We start from the raw sequence: 15,835 nt of genomic DNA on the forward strand, positions 1-15,835 counted from the left end.
TCACCATCTACTTCAAGGTATTGATGCCACTTACATAAAAGAGTTAGCTCCACTCATACAGGAAATTTTAATTCCAAAGGAGCATAAATATCAAAATATTTTTCACTCACTCTTGCAAGGAAATTCAAGTACAATGAGTAGAACCATAGGCTTGCACTTTGTGTTATTCGCCACTAGTATAGACTCATCAAGTTTGAAATCACCAAGGACTTACGTGTGTAGATGAAGGTTAAGGTGCGGGAATGAATGTATGGATCAAGTTACTAGAAGACCTCCCTAGACATAATTGCTTTATCGCCTTTTTCCCCATTTCTTTCAATTTTCCCATCTTATTCACCTTCATTTCTTTCCTTTGCTTCCCTTAACCTCTACTTTCTTCCTTTCCAAACACATTTAACGTACTACTTTCTTTATTCACTTCTTTGGTTCATTCAATGGATTTTCTAATCTTTAGCCATACACGACCCCTCATTTGTCTAATTTTACTTCAAGTTTTATAGGCTAGGCTAATTGACCTTATTTTCACACACAACTTTTATCTCATAAGCACATGATTAGACAACCAAGCATACACCTTTCATGACCGATTCTAGCATATTTTATTTTCCCCAAAATTAGAATTTGAATCCCTTTTTATCATCTTTATAATCATACAAGCCCCTCCCCACCAAACATAGGATTTCTCCTACATTTTCTTTCTCTAGAATCATATTATGCATTCAAGAAGGTTGTGTGACAAAAATAAGATTTTAAAAATGATCTAGGTGTCATAGTATGGTCATCACTAAATAAAGAATGAAATAAAAGAGATTCAAATAGGTTAACTAGGAAACAATGTTAATATGGGATTTTGTTCAAGTAACAGAAAAAAGATGGCCTCGGGTCATCCTCCAAACCAAGCTTATCTAGAATTTCACTTTGAATACACTCACAAAAAGTTCTAGACTAAACGTATGTACAAGAATTAATCACACACCTCATCACACTAGGAACCATACTCTTAGAATAAAAAGCTAGTCCCCCAACTAATTTGAGCAAATGAACTCAATAAGTTACTCCTAGTCGAAGACTTATCCTTGTAAAGAGAGCCAAAAATTAAATTTAATGGTCTCAATTCAAGATAAAGCTTACAAATCTACTTGATCTTTTTTTTTTTAAGAAAAACTTTTTTTTTTGGTTTTTTCAAAATTATTAAATTGCTTGTCAATGACGTTGGAGTGAATTTTTCCAAATTTTTGTTGGCTCCTACTTGACTCTTGACTCAAAACACTACGTACTTTACCTAAGAATGTCACTTAATCATCTATCATAGGTGAAGTCCCACTTGGATCAACAAAGAAATATAATAGAAAAATAAAATTTGCTCCTTGTGAAAGAATCGAGTTTCAAAGAAAATCCTCAAAATTTATTGGACACATATTTATAAAAGGCAAAAAATTCTATGCTCAAAATTTTCATAAGTATCACCCAAGAAAAGAAATCAACACAAAGAAAAGCACAATTGGGATTCAAATAATAGCAAGCGCATACATAAGCAAAGAGAGGGCAATATACAATAGTATAATAACAAACACGCCTGACAATGGCCATGCACAAATCAATATCCAACAACATAAATAAATAAGCATGAAGAGGGTGAAATCCAAATCAACATCAAATATGAAATAAAATATATCAATACATCCCATTGAATCAAATAAATACCAACCATCAAATATAAAATAAAATATCCCACCCTCCACTAAATATCATTACATTATCCCTAATGCAAAAGTGAAGAGAGAGTAAATGAGAATAAAGACTCCCTGTGGCTACTAGGATCATGGGTCCATGTTCGGTGATGGCTATAATGTATCAATAACTAGAACACTAGGAGCCTCATCAGACAGGGCTCTTATCGTACGGTGAAAAGAAAAAGACAACTCATTAGTAGGTCGAGAGCTAGAACTATCCCCAACTATCCTAGCATGTTGGTCATCTCGGGAAAGCTACTTCCTAAGCTTGACTTGTTGGGCTTTGGTGAGCCCCTCACTAATGTTAATACCAACTTCATCGCCCATATGAGAATGCCTAAACAAATCTGCAAATGGAAGAACTGTTCCCATAGTATCTTGAGGAATGGTAATATCTACCTCATTAAGAGGAAAAAAGGGTTGGATGGAGTAAAACTCTACACGTAAGCCATTAAGATCACCCCTCAAAGAAGCAACCCCCTTACTATCTCCTCTAGCTTCTACAGAGGCTAATCTCCGCTCATACTTTGCCATTCAAACTCATAGAGGTGCAAGATTATGCTCAATAATGGTCTGAATAACCTGAAGGATGTCGGCCACTAACTTGGTAATAGTACTATTATTTGCCAAAGTCATAAAGAAACCTTGACAAAGATAATCATAGATAACTAAGGTGGTTGGGTAGTGCTGCATGAAGAGGATTGTCATGACCCGAGGCTACCCCCTAGTCGTAACATGGTGCTTGAAGTCACAAGTGACCCCAAGCTAACCCATAGCCTGGCATAACACAATAATTTTTAAAAGATAGTAGCATATTGGGTGGAAGCTGAAATGATAATGACCAATAAAATAAAAATAATAAAATACGGGATATCATCCAAAACTGGAAATAAGCATGTCTGACTCAAATAATACTACAAACCTAAAAATCTATCTAACTATCTGAAAGTCTCTACTAATAGAGAGTTGATGGGATAAACCCCCAACTAACTCCGACTGACTGAAGTAAATGAAGTACTATAGATAATCAATTGATAACTAGTCCTCGACTGATGAAGACTCACCAAGATATAGCTGAGTAGCACATAGATGTGCTAAGAGCGACCCGAGCACTAAGCGTCTGAACTTATATTATGAGACAATATAGCATAAAGAAGTATACGATCAATACTTTGAATGTAATGAGTATGCGAGATGAGAAGCTAACTAGTACATATAAATATGCATGAACTTGTAAACTGAATGCAAGACTAAGTATAAAGTTATGCTGAATAAACTGAATAACTAAACACTTGGTCAAGCAAACCTGAACAAAACATAAACTATAAATGAACATGAGGACTGCAGGAGCTAACAATAACTGACATACCCCAATTTGAGAAAAATAGGGGTCCAACTTATAACCCCAGTTAGAAGGGTGCTAGTACCTTGCCAAAGGTACCAACACTGGCAGGTATGGATCCAATAAACTGGTGTCCCAAAAGACTAGGGTGTCAGTACTCTACTAGGGGGTGACCTCTCATAACTTATAGTGGCGCCGTAGTTCTTGAACTTAGGGACTTCTACTAAAGGTCTTAGTCCTTAACTAGTGGGTGAGCCTTTATCCTTGCATTCACTCGGTACAAAGTACTACTCCCAACTGAACTGACACTGATAACTAATAGCTGCTCAACATGATCGGATAACTCATCATGATAATATTCTAAATTTAGTAACATAAACATGATATGAATGGCTCATAACATAAAAACTAATATATGCATGAATACCTAGGTATCGGGTGTTCATAACCCACCAACTTTGAGTATTGCAACTGAACATGCTAACAAGTTTGGAGCATGATAAGAAAATTTTAAAATTTAAAGCCAACAAACTCAACAACTTGTTATTATGGGGGAAATTCATGATTTTGAAAATGGGGAATCACTAATCTCGAGGAAAGCACATATTTATGGTTTGATTACCCACATAAACTGATGAGAGCAATGAAACTCATATTTGAACTGAAACACAATTCAAAAGGAAAAGAATATTGCTTGAGAATGAAAGAGTTCTTGGGATTCAATGGGAGGAAGGGACCCATTGATGGGATCCCACATATCTAAAGTGAATTCCTTAGGGAATTACTTGGAACTTTTGATTAAACTTAGAGAACCCTAGTTTCTTTGGAGAAGAAGAGAATCACTTTCTTTTTAATAAGAGCAATGATTTTGGGATTTATGAAGTGTTAGGGTAGTTTTAATCCCTTAATAACTGTTGTTGGAGTGCCTAAACAACGTGGGTTTGGGGTTAAAATATATGAATTTACCAAAATTCCCTTTTAAAATTGTGTAGGGATTTTTGGCTTCAATCATTATGACTCACCCAACGACTCGTTACGATAGATCACGAGTCGTGGTCTGAGTTATGACTTGAGTTTCTTGAGTTTTGAGCCTTTATTATTAAGGAAAAGACTCCCCCTCCTAACGACTCATTAGGTCTAATCATGAGTCATTAAGGGTAGTCGTGGTCTGAGATTGAATTTTTAGAATTCTTACTGGTGTGGCAATGGGCCTATGCAATGACTCTTTATATCTTATAACGAGATGTGAACTAGAATCATTATCACTAGAATAAAATCTGAGACCCTCACTAGAGTTTCAATGACTCACACATAATGACTCTTTATGTATGGTAATGACTCGTTGCCTGAGTCGTTGTCACTGGCAGTTTGATAGGCCCTTAAGGAAATTTTTATATCTTCTTGCCATGGCATTGGATTAAGATGAGACTAGTGACATTGGAAAGACAATTTAATGGCCTATATTTTGGTGGGTGTTAGAGCTTGAAAACTTGGGGTATTATAAGGATCGACCACCAAAGGAATACCACTAGAAGTATGGGGAGCATCTGAAGAAAGTGAAGGAACCAGAGGGGTATCCACACTAGAGGGGTATCTACCCCCTTTAAACTAGGTAACTCTCCCAAAAAGAATCAACTGACTCTGAGGCTTTTCTCTTAATCCCCGAGATATTTCCATCATCTTGGCTATGGGTAATGATAATAACCTTATTATAGTTAATTTTCTAGTCAATTTTGGAGAAGATTCATACCTTATGCTTAAAGAAAAGCAATAATAAAAGAGAGTGAAATGGAAATAGAGTACCCAGTTGCTTTAACCTAAAATTAATTATCTCTGCAATTAATTAACCCATATTAACCACAATGTTACCCATGTTGCAACCCGCAATGATCATCCACATAATAGTGACATCTCAATAATTTCTTGAAGGAAGTAGCCAGTTAATTACAAATCCAAGCCAATGTTTTTCTTGGATGGAAAGTTCCCTCCTCTTAATTTTCTAATGCCATTTGCCCATGAAAGGATCCCTTTTGCAATAAATAGGGCAAGCAAAGGAAAGTAATCACGACAACCAAGCACTCACTTCTTGATCTCAACTCTGGATACTTGATCACAAGTAAAGTAAATGTTATTAGTTTCTGAAGAGGTGCATTATATCTCAACTCCTCAAACTAGCACACTTGGAAGGCATAGTTGATCCGCTACCCGTGCCTTGTATTTTTGTTGATTATGGAAGATAACATATAAAACATAGAATTTTCATATAAGTTTTGGGTAATAACAAGGCGGATGGAAACTGATATCCATATTAGTGAACACATCCCAAATTCTCTCTTTGACTTGCTTGATAATATTGGGGAAATGTTTTCAACACCTTTCATGCTAAAAACTTTTTCAAGATTGAAACCTCGAGTATCCACCGATTCATCATATAAGTCCCGCACTTATTCAACATAAAACCAAATTTTATCCACTTCTTTTCTCAATCCTTTAGCGAGATCAATGGTGCTTTAGACCTCGGGACCCTTTTGGACCTCATTAGTAGCCAGTTCCTTACCCTTTGAGGAGTAGCTTTTGCTTTGCCGATGCCTGTTGTTGTACATTTGTTTGCAACCATTGGCAAGTTATTCCGTGGAGTCATACCTAAGAAAAAGAAAAAGAACCAAAAACAACAAAATAGAAGGTAAAACATGTTTTTGGATTTTTTATATAGCACGAAAGAAAAGAAAATAAAAACACTAGGGTGAGTGCAAGAAAAAATAATAAATGAAAGCACATGAAACACTATCTAATAACATTTAACCATTTGAAACACCACCTCTATACACAATTTTCAAACCTTCCAATTGAGAACATGTAACACTCATGACCTTTATTTGAACAAAGACAACCATATACCCTTAAGAATGGAATCACCCAATCTATCATAGGAAAAAACATGTATTTTTTTCAACTGGGTTACTTAGACTTCACCCATGGATTCTATCTCAAGTAATTTAATCAACCAAAGACAAGGTGTATTAAAAAACACACTTCTTCAACTATAACTACTGGTTTGATATGATTTAGAGACTAGTGAACTCATATTATTGCTCAAGGAATGGGCAAATGATGCCCCAAGAGTGAATTAATCAACAATCAATAGCATTAAAGTACAAACATCTCATTGGCATATTATCCAACACATGGTTATCATAAAAAATAAACTTGTAAAATATGATTATAACACTTGTAATCAAGCCAAGTTTAGAAATTCAACTTCAAAAATACCCAAGATACTTCTACTATCACAATTGGATCATCAACCATAAGTAATTAAAAAGAAAATACATATGGTAATTTTAACCAACACATGGTGGTGGATAAGTTAGGTACTCAAAATTCCTTATTTTTTATATAATAGAAAAACACCCAAATCAAAATATTCATACCAATACCCATCTTTCATCAAAAGTATCTCAAATTAATCTCATTAGCACCACAAAGTATCAAGGAATATGATTCACCATTGAAACTTGAAGGAATTCGATAAAAGTAAACATACTTTTTTAATACAATTATGCAATGAAATGATGAGAGAAAGTAAAATTTAGTATCCTCAAAGTTGAAGTTGATGAAGTGTAATAGAATATTTCATATTTGAAGTAAAGAAATAAAAAGAAGGGAAATCAAGTTCAATAGGGTTAAATTGGATGAACAATGGTAAATGTAAGGGAAAATGGGTCAAATATTTCCATTTAAAATAAAATTGGGCTTATCGGGTCGAGTAAGACCAACAAGAATGATCCAACATTTAAAATCTCCCTAGGATGACCTGCGCACTAGACTTGGGCATGTATGTGCTATACTACACATATAGGCAACCTCCGCATACCAAAACAATCGCCTGGGGGCTTCTTGACTCCCTGAACGATTGTATTGCGCACATATGTGCTTGGACTGTGTGCACAGGAGGCCAAACTTCCCTTGGTATATTTGGCCATTAAATACTTTCCCATCTCTGGGGTGTGCATGTAAGTGTATGGTATGTGACCGCAGGTGGATTTTCCACCCTGAGGTAGTGCGTTAGGCCCCAATACTTAGCCTTAAGCCTCCCAACTTGGGATTTTCATCCACATTCACTAAAATAAGATAAAATTAGTACCCAAACAAATATAAAACAATAAGAATGAACCTAAGGTTACCTCCCAAGAAATGCCTTAGTCGTCGTGGCATGATGTTTTTTCTCATCACTTGGCATCCTTGAAGAGGAGAAACTCAACCTTAGCCACTCCAAGTCCACCCACATAATAATATTTCAACCTTAGCCCATTTATCATAAACCTTTACTTCTCATGACCCTCTAATCCACCAATTCAATAGCCCTGCTTGGATCCATATTTGTGACCACAATTGGGTCCGACAACTTAGATTTGTGTTTGCTTGCAAAGAGTTTCAATATTTAATTAAAGATTTGAACATTATCTCCCATACAAAACTCTTGTTTTATGATTTCAACATCGTGCAACTTATTTGTTTTCTCCTTGTATAAAACTAAGCTCTCATACACCTTGAGTTGAAAATCTTCCAACTCATGTTATTAGTCTACTCTTGAGTTGGTGGCATCCTACCAATTTATGATCAAATTACATAGGGCCCACAAAGCTTTGTTCTCCAACTCAACGGAAAGGTGACAATCCTTTATATACACCAATTGATAGGGATACATAATGATAAGAGTCTTAAATGTCATTCTATATACTTGAAGAACATCATCAAGTTGTCTTGCCAAATTTGTATGACCAACATTTACGATTTTCTCCAAGATTGACATTATCGATCGATCCAAAACCTTAACTTGGCTACTAGTTTGGGGATGATACAATGTATTAACCTTATACTTCACCCAATACTTATCAAGAAATGTAACAAAAAACCTATTAGAAAAGTGTGATCCACCATCACTAATGATTGCCCGTGGAGTCCCAAACCTTGTAAAGATGTACTTCTTTAAGAAGAAGGTGGCCCACTTATTTTCATTGTTCGATAGAGAAATGGCCTCCACCTTTTTTGAGACTTAATTGATACAGACAAAGATATACTTTTTCCATATGAATTGACTAAGGGACCAATGAAGTTAATGTTCCATATGTCGAACAATTCCACCTCGAGGTCAGGCTTTATAAGAATTTCATGCCTCTTTGAAATACCCCTTTGCATTTGACATTGAGGACATATTTTGACCTATTCATAAGCATCTTTATGGAGATTAGGCTAATAGTATTACTTTGAAGAACTTTTGCAACAGTTCTAATACTATCATTATGTCCACCGAATTGAGATGAGTGGAAAGCCTTAAGAAAGGCCCATATTTCAGACTCCATGACATACCTTTGAATCATTCCATTAACACACTTTCTAAATAAGTATGGTACATCCCAAAAGTATTTGTTCGCATCAAATAAGAACCTATTTTTTTAATAACGATTGAAATCATTAGGGAGAAAGACACACACAATATAATTAGCATAGTCCGCATACTAAGTCTCTATACTTTTTTGAAAGTGATATGACTAGATCATTGGGGAAGGTTTCATTAATTTTGATCTCACCCAACTTCTCATGATTGGATTCAAGGCGAGCGAGTTAGTTGACTACTTGATTTTCACAGCCCTCTTGATCCTTAACTTCAAAATTAAATTCTCTTAGGAGCAATGTCCATCTAATCAATAAAGGTTTTTATCTTTATTTATTGTGAGATATCTAAGAGATGCATGATCCGTGTGTACAACTACTTTTTTACCTAACAAATTGGCCCAAAATTATTTAAAATTATTTACCAAGATGAGAAACTCTTGTCGCGTAATTGTATAGTTACGTTGGGCATCATTTAATGATTTCCTAGTATAGCAGATCGAGTGGAACAAATTTTATTTTCTTTGGCTTAATACCCCACCTACTGCAACACCACACACGTCACACATTACTTCAAAACAAATAGACCAATCTGGCGCCACGATGATAGGAGTCAACACAAGTAGCTCCTTTATATAATTAAAGATCTTAAAAACTCACTATTTAAATTCAAACTTCACCTCCTTTTCAAGGATTTTTCATAAAGGGTGAGCAGTCTTTGAGTAATCCTTAATGAAGTACCTATAGAACTCGTCGTGGCTAAGAAAACTTGTAATATATCTCATAGGAATGGGTGGAGGTAATTTAGCAATCACTTTAACCTTTGATTGATCGACTTGGATGCCCTTACCCAAAATTTTTTGGCCAAGCAAGATGCCTTATTTGACCATGAAATAATATTTTTTCCAATTCAAAATAAGGTTTGTCTCCACACAATGCTCAAAGACCTTACTCAAATATTTGAGGAAAGATTTGAATAATTCACCAACCATGGAAAAATCATTCATTATCACTTCCATGGTATCCTCTACCATGTAGAAGAATATTGAAAACATACACCATTGAAAGGCAGCGGGTGTGTTGCATAGCCCAAAGGGCATATGTTTGAAGGCAAAGGTCAGTAGGGCCATGTAAATGTGGTCTTTACTTAATTTTTAGGAAAAATAAAAATTTGATTATAACCTGAATATCCATCAACAAAATAATACCATCCATGCATAAGTAATCGATCTAACATTTGGTCCATGGAAGACATATAAAAGTAAATTGGGTAGACAACACCCATATCAAGCCATTTGATAATCTCCTTCTTGACTATCTTTTTCATTGGTGGGTTAAGACTTATTTGGTATTCCACACTAGGAATATGATCAACTTCCAAATTAATTTTCTGGGATTGAATTCTGGGAGCAACCCCTATGATGTCCACTATGGTCCATCCAATAACCTGGACAAACTTTTTTACAGTAGACTTCAAGGCCTCCACTTGTAAAGGTAATATATCATCTGCAATAATAATTGGAAAAGTATTATTCCTACCCAAGAAAATGTAACTAAGATGTGAAGGCAATAACTTTAGCTCAAGTTTAGGTGGTTCAATAGTAGAAGGTTTGCAGGTGAAAGCTCATCAAATCAAGATCCAACTTATAAGGATTTTTTGTATATGATCCAAGACCCATCAATGAAGCAACCACCTCATTATATGATTCAATCATCTCACTCCAAAGTTCCATAAGACACCCACAAAGGGATCATTCATATGATCTACCTCCATGGTGTAAGTCAGTTCATCATCATCACATCAATCACTAAAATAACTTCTAAATCTATAGTTTGTTTTATGGACTTACACAAATTAAAAAACATCTCTTAATATGTATCAAATGAAGCATCACGCTAGTAACGTGAAATACCCCATCCCCGATAGCTAGTGATATATAAATAGCACTAGCTCAACCCATATCTCTGAGGTAGTCATCGTCCTTAAGATGTCGAACAAAGGTACTGGTATTACTATCGTGTTGGATTATAGTATCGTGTAGACTATGGTCTTCACCTGAGAAAGAACAAAAATATAAAATAAATAGTATGCTAACTCAAAGTGACTAGTAATACTAAAAGAATAAAAACTATGTTTCATTCTTAAAAAATGGTGCCAATTTGATGATGCTCAAACTACACCTCAATGGTATAAAAGATCATTGTCAATATAGTTAACCCAACAAGATTTGGGTCAAATTATCAGGGAATAAGAACATGAAATTCAATCTTAAGTGTTAGGAACGACTAGAAGTTGGCTCATAATGCAATGCAAATCAAACGAGAAAGTAAATAGGGGGCTGTTTTGAACGCTTTATAGTTAACTATTTTATCATAGTGAGAATGCAAATTCAAAGCTAAAAATGACTAGAGTTAAAACCAAATGTGCAATGAGACTTGATGTTGTACTATTATAAGTGGGGGTTCATGCATGTGTAATTGAACATTTGTCTAAATTTATCTACGAGTCATGGATAGGCTATATTATAGGTATTTAATGTCAATTTATCAATCAAATACCAAAATCTCACAAATGGCCTCTTTCAAATACCTCATAAGTGTAGCTATTTGAGCAATATATGACCTTAATTAGTATCTTTACATCTACGAGATACAATTAAATAATGCAAGTCAAGTTATTATTTACACCCATTCCTCACTTGCATCGCTTTTGTCAAGGATTATAAGGATTCAAGGGTAACTACAGTTTGCAACCTCTAATTTTCAATTAAAACATAGAATATGAGTGAAAGCCATGTCAATTAGCTAATTAGAAAGACAAATAAATAACACCCATACAATAATCATAACTTATTCAAGCATAACCCAAAGCAAAAAAATTAGCTACTCATACAGAGAGAAAGAGGAAATTTAATCAAATGCTCAGCCTATTATTCAATTGAATCACAAATTAATATAATAATAAAGATCTAAATTTAAAAAAACATAGGAAAAAACCAGTAATTTCACACTTGAGGTTTCAATTGATGTTTTAAAGCTTCAAAATGTACAAAAATAGAAGTCAATAGCTGAAAACCCCCCTTTAAGCCAAAAATTCACATTTTACAAGATTTATGAAATTGCCACCGCACTGATCTGCTGCTAGCACATGTGATAGCATAGGTGGGTGACGTACACATGTAAGTCATCTTCACAAGTACCACTATATGCTCAAATTGAGACACCTTTATGCTCAGGTCATGCATGTGTTTGCATATGTGGTTTCCAACTCACCCAAATGTAATTTTTAGCCCTTTTTCTTCACTTCTCATACTTTGATTGACTCGTATGGATAGCTTTGCCTTGTTTTCAATCCTTACCTACACAAATAAGAATTATAACATAAGAATTACCTCAAATAATTGTATAAGTATGATAATTCAAGCTTAAAATATGCCTATAAGTCATCAATTTTCCAACTTATCAATCAAGTATGGTATAGCATTTCTAGGAAACTAATGATAATTATAGAATATGGTATTATGATGTATTATGATTGTAAGTACCAAGAGGACTTGGATGGATGTAACTTAAGAAATTATAGGTAGCATAAGAGTGGGATAGTATGAAGGGAGGAGGGTATAGGTTGGGCTAAGTGGTCAAAGGACTAAGATATATGAAATATAAATCAAAGGATGAAGATATATAGAATATAAGTCAAAGGACAAAGATATTCAAAATATAAGTCAAAGGTTAAAGATATACTAATTCAAAGGATGAGGATATCTGAAATATAAGTCAAAGGACAAAAATATATAAAAAATAAGCCAAAGGACAAAGATATACGAAAGTGTTAAATGACAGGTAGGTTACTGTGATACTAAATGATGTATTAAGAATCTATAATTGGCAGGATAGAATCATAACTTTACTTGATGTTGTGTTTTTTATATCTATTATTGATGTTATTTATTTCTAACACTGGTCAATCGATGATGCTTACTATCATGTGCGGTTGTACTAATGCTACACTTACTATACATCCACTCGGGGTATAGCCATGGTCCAGGTTAGTTGGAGTTTCTATAGTAGCGATGTATATCACTTAGCAACAACTCTTATTATTTCTATCCTACATGGATGTTGTGTCATGGATGTTCCTACTCCTTGTCTAGTGCTCTTATACTGGTTTAGGCTAGGTTCTAGATACTCATTTATAGTTGTTATCCCCATTTACTTTTCATACCTGATGTATTAAAACAACCCTAGTAAAGAATCAAATGTGTAATCGTATTTCATCTTGATTAGATTTTTATATGGTGGACATTAAATTAACTAAGTGTATGTCATAGAAACTTTCGTATTTGATTAAATAGTGGGATATATAGGATTCTCTTGTATAGGATAGGTGCAGGTGGTGGCTGACACGACTTGATGAGTTTGCTCAAACAATAACCTAAAGTTACAACTTTTGAATAATAATATATCCAAATGAATACATAATATTCAATATATATATTATGTAACTAGACTACAAACCATCAGTACCTTCCGACAAAGTTAAGACTGAAGCCAAAGTCAGCTTATTCTTTAGCTTCTCAAAACTACCCTCACAAGCATTAAATCGAAAGAACTTCACTTTTTTCTGAGTCAACTTAGTCAAAAGGGAACCTATAGTAAAAATACTCTCTACAAACCTCCTATAATAACCGGATAAACCCAAGAAGCTCTAGCTATCAATTGGAGTCATAAGTTTAGGCCACTTTTTAACTACTATAACATTCTGCGGATCCACCATAATCCCTTTACTAGAAATGAAATGACCAAGAAATATGATAGAGTTTAATCAGAATTCATATTTCAAAAATTTTGCATACAACTACTGATCTTTTAGGGATGCAACATAATGTGGAGGTGATTAGCATAATCCACCTTGCTCATAGAGTACACCAGAATATCGTCTATGAACACAATAATGAACAAATCTAAAAATTGATGAAAGACCCTATTCATCAAGTCCATGAATTCCGCCAAGGCATTAGTCAACCCAAAAGACATAAGTAAGAACTCAAAATGCCCATACCAAGTGCGAAAAGTAGTATTAGGGATATAAACCTCCATAATCTTTAACTGATGATATTCAGATCGAATATCAATATTGGAGAAAAAACTTAGCACCCTAAAATGGGTCAAGCAAATCATCTATACTTGGAAGAGGGTACATATTCCTTATTGTCACCTTATTTAATTGTTGGTAATCAATACACATCCAAAGAGAATCATTTTTTAATGCACAAATAAAATTGGTGCACCTCATGAAGACATAATAGGACAGATGAAACCTTTGTCAAGAATATCCTATAGTTGCTCCTTAAATTCCTTCAACTCAGATGGAGCCATTCTATATGGGGAAATAGAAATAGGATGAGTGTTCAGAATAAGATCTATCCCAAAATCAATCTCCCTATCGGGAGAAACACCAGGAAGGTCATCGATAAGACCTCAGGAATTCATTCTCCACTAGTACATAATGTAAATAAGGACCCTATCAAGACCTAAGTCTAACCCCAATCACGATAAAGGTGCTTACGACCATAAGTGACCATAAGCTAACCCATAATCTGGTACCTGTTGTGAGGACTGAACAAAATAGCAATACAACACATGTATAAAAGGTAAATTAATAAGATATTGTAAAATAGAATATAGATATACATAATAAGAACATATCTGAAACATTTGATAAAGACTGAAAGGGCTAATTGACTATCTAACTGATATGTATTAAAGCCTCTAACATCATAATGAGTTGATGGAATAAGCCCCCAACTAACTCTGACTGTCTGAACATAAGTTAATACTGAAATAACTGGGATAAATAAGTAGATAAATATCATGGATGAAGAAGGACTCATGTAATACCCCACTCTTTCCTAAGCTAGAAAATAAACCGTTGTTCGCACATGTGAAACCCCCAATTCTGTAATCCATATTTAGGCATATGAATTACCATGAGTATCCTAGTCATAAGAGAGCTTATGATATGTTAAGTGTGTTTATATGAGTCACTTAAGGTTGTGCAAGCTAAGAGTTTTGAATCCATCAAGTTTTAGTATTTGTTTTGCAAGGGTCTTCTTTGATCCAGAATAACTTGATGATTATGTAGTAGTTTTGAATATTTTGACCCATAGATAATCGAATTAGATTTCCAATGATACCAATTTTATCAAAATCCAACACCTGAGCAAGGATTTATGGCTTTGCAAAGTAGAGTGCGTCGCCTAACTAATCGCACATGGCTACTAGAATGGATGTGTGATAAGATATGCAAGGCATGCTTCAAAGTGTTCCATAGGGTGTTTGGGGCACCAAGATGTAGCACGACTTGTGGGAAATCTATTGGTAGAGTGGCATGAAGAAAGATATAGCAGCATTTGTAGCTGAGTGTACGACGTGCCAATAGGTTAAGGTAGAACACCAAAGACCTGGTGGTAAGATGCAGGAGTTTATTATTTCCACTTGGAAGTGGGAGAGATAAACATGGATTTTATAACTAGTTTACCTCCTTCCCGATGCCATCATGATTCTATTTGGGTTGTTATTGATAGGTTGACTAAGTCTGCGCACTTCTTGCCTGTGCATACTTCTTATACTACTGAGGATTATGCTAGATTGTACATTCGGGAGTTAGTCAGATTGGATGGAGTTCCCTTGTCTATCATTTAAGATAGGGGTACTTAGTTTACTTCACAGTTCTGGAGGGCATTTCAGAAGGGTCTTGGTACCCAAGTGCATTTGAGTTCTGCTTTTCATTCGCAGACAGATGGTCAGGCCTAGAGGACCATCCAGACTTTAGAGGATATGCTGAGATCGTATGCTCTGGATTTCAAAAGGAGTTGGTATGAGCATTTACCATTGATAGAGTTCGCTTACAATAATAGTTATCACTCTAACATTGGCATAACCCCGTTTGAGGCTTTGTACAGGAGAAAATATAGATCACCCATAGGTTGGTTCAAAGTGGGTGAAGTTGCTGTGAGTGGTCCTGATTCAGTGTTTGAGACTATGGAGAAAGTCAAGGTGATTAGAGAAAGATTGAAAACAGCCCAGATCTGTCAAAAGTCGTATGCTGACGTAAGGAGGAGAGACCTTGAGTTCGAAGTTGATGACTTGGTGTACTTGAAGATTTCACCCATGAAAGGGGAGAAGAGGTTTGGGAATAAATGTAAGCTTATTTCTCGTTATATTGGTCCTTACAGAGTTCTTATCCATGTTGGGAAAGTAACTTATAAGGTTAAGTTGCCCGCGGAGTTGTCGACTGTTCATTCGGTGTTCCATGTTTCCATGCTTAGAAAGCATATTGGCGATTTTGTGGTAGTAGATCCTT

This window comes from Capsicum annuum, chromosome 5 (assembly GCF_002878395.1).
Source record: "Capsicum annuum cultivar UCD-10X-F1 chromosome 5, UCD10Xv1.1, whole genome shotgun sequence".
Classification (NCBI taxonomy): domain Eukaryota; kingdom Viridiplantae; phylum Streptophyta; class Magnoliopsida; order Solanales; family Solanaceae; genus Capsicum; species Capsicum annuum.